Below are 9058 nucleotides of genomic sequence, written 5' to 3'. Positions count from 1 at the left end.
TGCTTACTTACTCTGCAGATCACAAAATTTCCAATAATAATTAGTAAATAATTATAACAAACCTCACTGGGAGTTGCTGAAAAATGTTACTGCTTTGGCATTATCTAAGTGCGTCCTAATATATCTTTTGTCCCATTACAGACTCCTCTCTTTAATTTTACCTGCAGGGGTCACTGGTGTCACAGGGCAATATTCTTCTCTGTTTAGGTTTTGATGGGTAATTACCTGCTGGCAGGTAATGTATTATGGGAATAAGGTAATATATTCTTACAATTTCCTATTCAGTAAAGAATTCATTAACATAAAGATTATGACCTAGAATATACCCTTGGGAAACTCTCATGTTGATATGCTTTTATTTGGAGGGTGAGTCACTATGTTTGTCAGGGCAAAATAGTTGACAGTAACTTCATTTTTAACTTCTTATTGTATATAACTGTGGGGTTCAGTCAAATGACAATGAACCAAGGAAAACAGGGAGAAATTTATCTAAACTTTCTAAAACAGATATATCCTTGAATGTCATAAGGGGTATGATTGCCGTAAGAAAAATGAATTATGTAAACCTACTTAATGAAACCAACTTTACACATTTTAAGATTTGCTAGTAAATTAGCCTTCATTCCGTTCAGTTTGTTCATACAAAGTACAAGAGACCCTTTCTCTGAATTAGATAAATTGGTGAAAATAAACCAAAATTTTACAATCTAAGAAACATTTGATTTGGGGGTTCATAAACTAATTACTGTGTGTACAATATTTACCAAAGCATCAAATGTTGATTTTTGAATGTTTTCTAATTGTCAAAAATGGCCCAATGAGACTTATTGTTGACCCTGATTATTCTCTTGGAACAAATGTTAAGATACGGAGATAAGACAAAAATCGAACTAAATCTAATCCACTTCCTTTTCTAGGGAAAAAAACTGGAAACAGGGAAGAAGGTGCATTACTTGTAAAAAGCTTCCATGCAAAACTTGACTCAGCAGACATGTCATCCACAGGCAAAACACCTCATCTGTGCTGTTGGAGAACAGTATGGGAAATTCATTGCTGCTGTGTTTGTTTTCATAGGGAAAGAAAATAAACGTGACCAAAAAAAGAAAGGACATTTGATAATCTTCCACTGAAGTTTAGATTCACAATACAGTCATCTCAGTGGGTTTATTTTGAAGAATTGATTTTTTTTTTTCCTTAAAAACCTGACTTGGCAATGAGACAAAGTTCAAATCCATAAGAAAATTGCATAACTCTATGATTGTTAGGACCGAACTCATTAAATTTTTGCAAAATTAAAAGAGAATTTTTCAGAGCTAATTTTTTAATTCCTTGGAAATTTCTCCATAACCTTTCTCTATTTCACAATGAAAAGCAAACACTAACTTGAAGTTTAAATGCAAGTGAATTAATTCTGAAAAAAAATAAATGTATTTGAACTAGAACTGCAAATGTTTGACAGAAATTTGAAAGTGGCTTTTAAAGACACTCTCAGCAGGAGAACCATAATTAGTTTTAAGATTAACTTCTAGTGGCTTCTTGGACCAACAGGTCTTTGTTTGCTGTAACATCTTAAAATATCTAGAGGACATTCATGCTTCAAATATCAAGGGATACGTTTTACTATGTCCCAAAGAGCAATGTGAAAATATGATGTAACGGTCATAACAAAGATTTCCAAATAAAAGTCATATAACTTAAGATCAGTTTTATTTATTTGGAAAATTTATCGAGATGTTTCATAACTTTAAAAATAATTTTGTATAACTATCTTTTACTTTATGGATTATAATATCTATTTTGAGGAAAGAAAAACATCCTCTTCTACCTTTTTGGTGGCATGTGTTCTGATTTTGGGGGTAAAATATAAAAGTACACAATAAAAATTATTATCTTTTTGGTTTACTAAATCACAGTAGTAAGACAAATTATGGTTTTAATTTTATGTGTCCAATTAATCCTAAAAACTGAATCTGGTAAATTTTGCCACCCACTAGAAAAGGACCATAATCAAAGCATGAACTTCACATTAATCAATTAAATAAACAAATATTTGAAACTATGCTATATACTACACTGTCTTTAGAGATTAAGACATAAAATGTGGTCTTTTCATTAACTTACAGTTTGGATGAGAAGAAATGCAAATAAGGTAATCAATGATAGTGTGTGCCAAGTGGATGGAGATAATAAACAAAAGAATCTGTCACAAGAGGGAAGATATTCGTATCTGTGAACAACCATCATGAGCGAACATTAGGTGTGAAAGCATTTAAGCATAAAGTGAAGCATAGAAGGTTTGTGACTTCTGTAAACTAAGGATCATATATTTATCAGTTTGGCTTCCTTATTTTGAGAGGAGGAAACAAACAAATGATGAAAATAGTAAGTGATGAATCCTGTGACCAGAAAGAAATTGATCATCTATCTAGTGTGCTGTCAAGATTCTGAAAGTGGAACTAAATTATGGTAGCAAAGCTAGTTTGGTTAATGACTCTACCCTCCCTTCCTCCAGTCTAGGTCCTATTACCTAAAGGATTTACCAAAAATTCCTTTGATCTGTCACTGAGTTGTTTAAAGACCACTTCAAGGCTCCACAAGATCTGAACTTAGGGCGGTTTTCCTGCTTCTTTGTCCTCTTACTACTCTCCCTGCCCACTGTGTAAACTAAACACAAGCCAAGTTATTTTCCCAGCATAATGCTGAATGTTTCTAGAACAACATGCCTTGGTACACTGTCCTTGACTCCCTTAGTGCCCTTTCCCTATCACTTAACTGCAAGCTTCTCTGTCCTATATTCTGCTGAACACCCTCTTCTGCTTCTTTCCCAAACTCTTCTCTCCTAGTTGGAATTAATCTTTCTCATGGTCATTCCATTACTCTTCAGGGGCATGTATCTCTTTCTTCCATGAGGTTGAAAGTTCTTTGAGGTATGAGATTTTCTACTTACCATGTTTGTATCATCTGCACAACATTGAAAAATTATACACAGCCACAGAAAAGTAGCTATGATTGAGCAGTGTATTATTGAAAATCAAAATAGTTACTATCAATTAGGTACTACCCAGTGTCAGGCACTAAGCTAGGTACTGTTAATGAAATCAGAGTTTGAAGTCAAGGAGATCTAGGGTCCTTGTTTTTAGCAGCATGGGCTCTGGAATTGACTACTTGAATTGAATCTTGATTCTACCATTTAATTGCTCAGTGAAACTCTGTGCCTCAGAGTTTCAACCATAAAATTAAAAAAAAAATAGTATTTAACTTGTAGGTTTTTGATAGATATACATAATTTGTGCTAATTACTTTCAGGATACCTAGTGCATAACAGTATAGACTAGGAGTTAGCTCTTATTTATTATAGTTTATTCTAAGTATTTGTTGAGTTAATGAATTCTACCTTCTTGGGTAAAATGCTTCCTACTTTCTCATCTCTTCTCACAGTCCTAGTCTAACTTTAAGGAACAACCTATGTAAAATCATTTCCAGCCAGGTGTGGTAGCACATGACTGTAATTCCAGCTAATTTAGAAGCCGAGAGTAGGATTATAAGTTCAAGGACTGACTCAACAACTTCATGAGACCCTGTCTCAAAAAATAAAAAGTGATGTGGATGTGACTCAGTGGGTAAGCTACCCTATGTTCAATCCCCAGTATCAAAAATAAAAGAAATAAAAAAGAAATAATTTCCAATGAATGTCTATGAGATTATTCTATCACAACATTGAGCACTTCTAACATTCCATAGCAGCTAACTATACCTTAACCACAGGAATTATTATGGGCATTTATAGTTAGCTATAATGTAAGAAATAGCTAATAGTTTGTAAAGTTTTGCCCATAATAAATAAAACTAAAAACTGTGCAAGTCAGCTTTTGTCACTATGACCAAAATCCCTAACATAAACAATTTAGAAGAGGAAGGATTTATTTTGACTCATGCTTTCAGTGGTTCCAATACAAGGACTTGAAGTAAGGCAAAACATCATGGCAGAAGGGCATGGTGGAAGAGACATGCTCACCTCATGGTAACTGGAAAGCAGAGGGAGAGGGGTGTGGGGAGTGGACCCAGGGACTAGAAAAACCAGGGCATACTCCTAGTGACCTGCTTCCTCCAACTAGGACCCTCCTCCTAGTTTCTAACAACTCCCAACAGACCATTAACATTATTAACCCATCAGATACACTAATTTACTGATGAGATTAGAGCCCTCATGATCCAATCATTTTCCCCAAACCCCATCTCTAAACATTGTTGAGGGACCATGCCTTTAACACCTGACTTTTAGGAAGGACATTGCATAGCTGAACCATAACATTCTGACAGGGGCTCCCAAAATCTCACATTCATCTGGCAATGCAAAACCATTTACTCTATCTCCAAGTGTACCCAGAGCCCCAACAGTTTCATCATAAGTCCAAAGTCTCTTCTGAGACTTAAAGCAAATTCTTCTTACATAGGCTGTACAGCCCTGTAAAAATTTAAAAAAATAAAAATAAAAAAAAATGTTTCCAACATACAATGGCACAGGGTAAACATTCCCATTCCAAAAGTGAATAAAAAGGAAACTTGTGACCAAAGCAAGCAAAACCTTGCATCAGAGCCACGTGGTGGCAGTATGTGAATCATCAAGGGCTTGGTCAACCCTGCCCGGACAGCCCTGCCCTTTGCAGCCCACATGGCTCCTCCGCTCCCCATCCCCTCCACTCTCTCTACTTCCCAGTTGCCATAAGCTGAGCAGCTTTCCTCCACCACACCCTTCTGCCATGATGTTCTGCCTCATCTCAGGCCCATAACCATGGAGTCAGCTGACCATGGTTTAAAACTTCTGAAAACATAGCCAAAATAAATGTTTCCTCCCCTAAGTTGTTCATGTCAGGTATTTTGGTGACAGTGACAAAAATTTAACTAACATAGGATCATCTAACCTTCTGTATTTTAGATCCAAAATACCTAAACATGTGAAAAATATTCTTGTAGTAGACAGGAGACTTCGAAAGAACTAAATGAGAATATACAAAAGAATAACTTTATACTTGGTCATGCCTGCAGCAGCATTCCAATTTATAAATCAAAAAGAAGAAAAAAAACTCAAAGTCCCCAGGTAGTGTTAACATATCAGAGATGAAGGGATTACTCAATATACTTGTAAAATCCCAATTTAATTCAATCTTTTCCTATACAGGAATTATTTTGGTATCTGAGGAGCCATATTCAATTTTCTAGGTCATTTTTTTAGAGGTAATCTATAAAGATGTATTTCCTTATAATGAAAAGCAAATATATACCAGGCATTTTCTCTGAATAAGATCAAAAGAATTTTACAACAATTGTCAGAACTTGATAGTTTGTTGGTTCTGCTGTGATCCATAGTGTGGTTCAGGAGCATGACATAAATAATCAGAGGAGAGGTGGCAATATGGCATCTTGGTGGTGTTGTTTTTTTGTCCTGCGTTTGGAACTAAAATATAACAGTAGTTTGAGTTGATCATTGGCTAATGTGGTTTTTAAGATGAAATAATTTTTTAGCCCTTTTTTCTAGTAGAAATAAACTTTATAACATTAGATATTATTTAGTGGGGTAAGAGGAAGCACAAATCTGCTTTAACCTAGTCCTAAAATTTTGTGAGATATTTCCTTGTTTAAGTGTGTGAGATCATCTCAAGGTAACAGTAAAATAATCATAGTAGCAAAGATGAAGAATTAAAGAGGGGAGAGGGGATATAAAATGAAAATTGAAAAAAAGAAAAACCCTGAAGTCCAAAAATTGAGTTCTCTTTCAGGTTTCTCAAAGGAATTGCATGTCCCTATAGAGCCCACCATTAGTTTCCTTGCTACAGTGTGTGGTATATGAAAACAATAATATCAACTACTAAAATACATATACCTGGATTTTATAGAAAATATGGTTTCAGTTGACCAGTTATTTGGACATATACCATTCAAGCCCTGGGGAACCCTTGGATTACAATGAAATAAGAATTTTATCAAATGTCTAGGAACTTTATATAATGAATCATTTCCTTTTATGTAAACATAATAATTTTTCATCATGTGTTCTACATATTTTGAATTTCATAAAAGAATATGTGGTAGTATAATTTATGGATAAATCACAAATTTTTGAGAAATTTATTTCACACAATAGCTCTTCTAAATTCTTATTAATTTTAAGATACTCTTTAGTGTCCATCAAAGAGAATAAACAGCAATATACTCAATCAATATCACTTTCTTTTGCTAAAATTTACCATCGATGAACTAGGTCTTCTAAACAAAGCCTTTCTCTGGAGTAAACTAGACTGACATAATCCAAAATAAGTAATGTTGAAACAGAGAAAACTAGTGAATATCTCCCCTCTCCCTCTAATGACCATTTTACCTAATATGGCAGGGCTGAGTTTCTCTCCCTTCTTTCTAACCCTCAATTCCTGCCATTTCTACAACATGATATACAATACCAGGATAACTTAAAACATTCAATAATGCAACTCAAGACTTATTCACTATTTGAAGCTAAGGATTAAATACCCTTCCCATTGGCAGAAGCTTATAATCAACCCAACTACATCACGGAACAGTTCCTTTTTAAGGAAAAAATAAAAACACTGACTAAAACTAGAATGCAAATTTAACAAGTTTCAGGCCTAGGGAAAATGCAGAAATAGCTTCCCTAAACAGTACAAACCCAAGTCAGCTGGCAAACATTTCTATTATCTCTATGATACACAAGCCCCAAATTCATGACATCATCATTTCACATGTGTTTTTGTCATCTTTTTCACTTCTGTGACTAAAAGATCTGATCAGAACAAATTCAGGAGGAAAAGTTTATCTGGGAGCTCACTGTTTCAGAGGTCCAATCCACAGACAGCAAGGCTCCATTCCTCTGGGCTCAAGGTAAGACTGAACTTCATGGCAGAAGAGTGTGACCGAGGGAAGCAGCTCACATGATAATCAGAAAGCAGAGAGAGACTCCGCTTTCCAAATACAAAATATTTACCTCAGATCCACACCCCCAGTGAACCAGCACGTGTTCTACATGTTTTGAATTTCATAAAAGAATATATCTTCCTGCCTTCAGTTACCTGCCTTCAGTTACCCCACCTGCCTTCAGTTACCACAAAGTTAACCCAACCTGCCTTCAGTTACCACGAAGTTAATCCCATCAGGGAGCAATTCACTGATCAGTTTAAGGCTATATTCTAGTCATTTCTCCTCCAAAACTTCTTGCCCCAAAACCTGAGCTTTTGGGGGAACCACATCTAAACTATAACAACACGTGTGATCTAGAGACTAAGTAAATGTCACCACTAAACAGTGGAGGCAAGGATAATGAACTCAGAGAAAGAGAGGCAAAGAAATTATGAACAACATTCTAAAACACCTGATGAAATCAAATAGCAATGAAGTAATCAAATCAAGAATTGGAACATGAAGTCAATCCACATTAAATTATTTTATGGAACATTCCAATAAAACTTTAAATATCTAACTTAAGATGCTCAAACTGATAAATGAAAGAATAACTTGCTTTTTAAATGGCAAGTTTTTTTATCCTCTAATTTATCTTTCCCCACTTTTCCTTTTTTCGCTTCTTATTTCATTCTACTTTCTCAGAAATTTCCTCTATTTTGTTTGTCAACCCTTTATAATTTTTTCTTCCCACTATTATCTTTTGTTGTTGTTGTTCACTGTCAAGTCTTTCAAATATCCTCTGGTTTTTTTGAGAGTCTGTGATATTGTCTTCTCTGTGAGGATAGTCACAGTTGTTTTGAAATTTATTTCTGCTCCTGGTATTGTTTCTTTTATTTTAGCTCATCTGGTCCATATTTATCTTTTTGTTTCTCCTTGTATAATAAAGACTTTCTTGAAATAGCTGTGAGTACTGGCTTTCTAATAATAATTAGAGGTGTAGTGAAATAACAAAAGAGTTCATTGAAGACTGTGTTGGGAGAGACAGGGAGACTCATTGATTGATGGCTCTCGTGGTAGGGAGATGTAACCAAGTTACTTCATTGATGGATCTCCAAATAAGGAACCTCCAAATGTTTCTCTCACTGAAGATTATTTTCCCCCTTTGTGGTTAGGATGATCAGTTTACTAAAAAAAAACAAAATCCTGGTCTTGCCAGAATTGAGAAGGCACAATTGAACAGATGTGTAAGGAGACAAGGGATCTGGGGGTCCAAATATATCTTTTAACCATTTCTTATTTTCAGCTCTAACAGTATTCTCATTTTCTGACACACTTGGTACTTCTAACTGCTGAGCATTTCTGGTGTAACTGGACTAATTGTGAGCTTCTATCAATTCTAGGATAAATTTCAACCTTATTTGGACTTGGAAGTAAATTATCACTGATCAAGATATGTTAGAACTTCCAAAATTGCTACAGTCTTTCCCCATTGTTTTTGTTGTTGCAACTCTTTATATAATTTTGTCCTTTTAATTTCATTTCATGAAATTTGAAGGAGAAAATCAACAATTATTTGACTCTATCATGTTTATCCAGTTAAAGAGAAAAATATTAAAAGTTATCCAGGGTGAAGCATAGACTACCTTCTCAGATGCCAGAAAATGATAGATGTCTTCAAAGAACTACCCATATCAAATGCCACACTCAGAAAAAAATCACCGAAGAGACATTTTCAGATTTACAAAGACTAAAGAAATTTTTACCAAAAGACCCTCAACTGAAAGGATAATACTTGGATGTACTTTCACTGGAAAAGCAGGAAACCCAGAGAGATGGCATGAGATCCCAGAGCAAACACCAAGCTGGATGAACTAATTGTAAACTTAATGATTGATTTAAACACAACTATATCTGTGTTGAGATGATTTTTAAAATCTTTAGAAAACAGTAGTGACATGAGGTAATTGAAACATTCTGTGGTGCCAGCGTTTTGTTGTTGTTTTGACAGATCAGACAACATAAATGACCTTGTTGTTAAAAAATTGAGTGTGTATTTTAATAATTAAGAGTGAATATCGGCAAAAGCTAAAGTGTGTATCTTCTAAAAGCAACAGAGAAAAAAAAGGATTTATCACTCCCAAAAGCA

This window comes from Sciurus carolinensis, chromosome 8 (genome assembly GCF_902686445.1).
Source record: "Sciurus carolinensis chromosome 8, mSciCar1.2, whole genome shotgun sequence".
NCBI classification, from domain to species: domain Eukaryota; kingdom Metazoa; phylum Chordata; class Mammalia; order Rodentia; family Sciuridae; genus Sciurus; species Sciurus carolinensis.
This window is presented reverse-complemented; position numbering follows the sequence as displayed.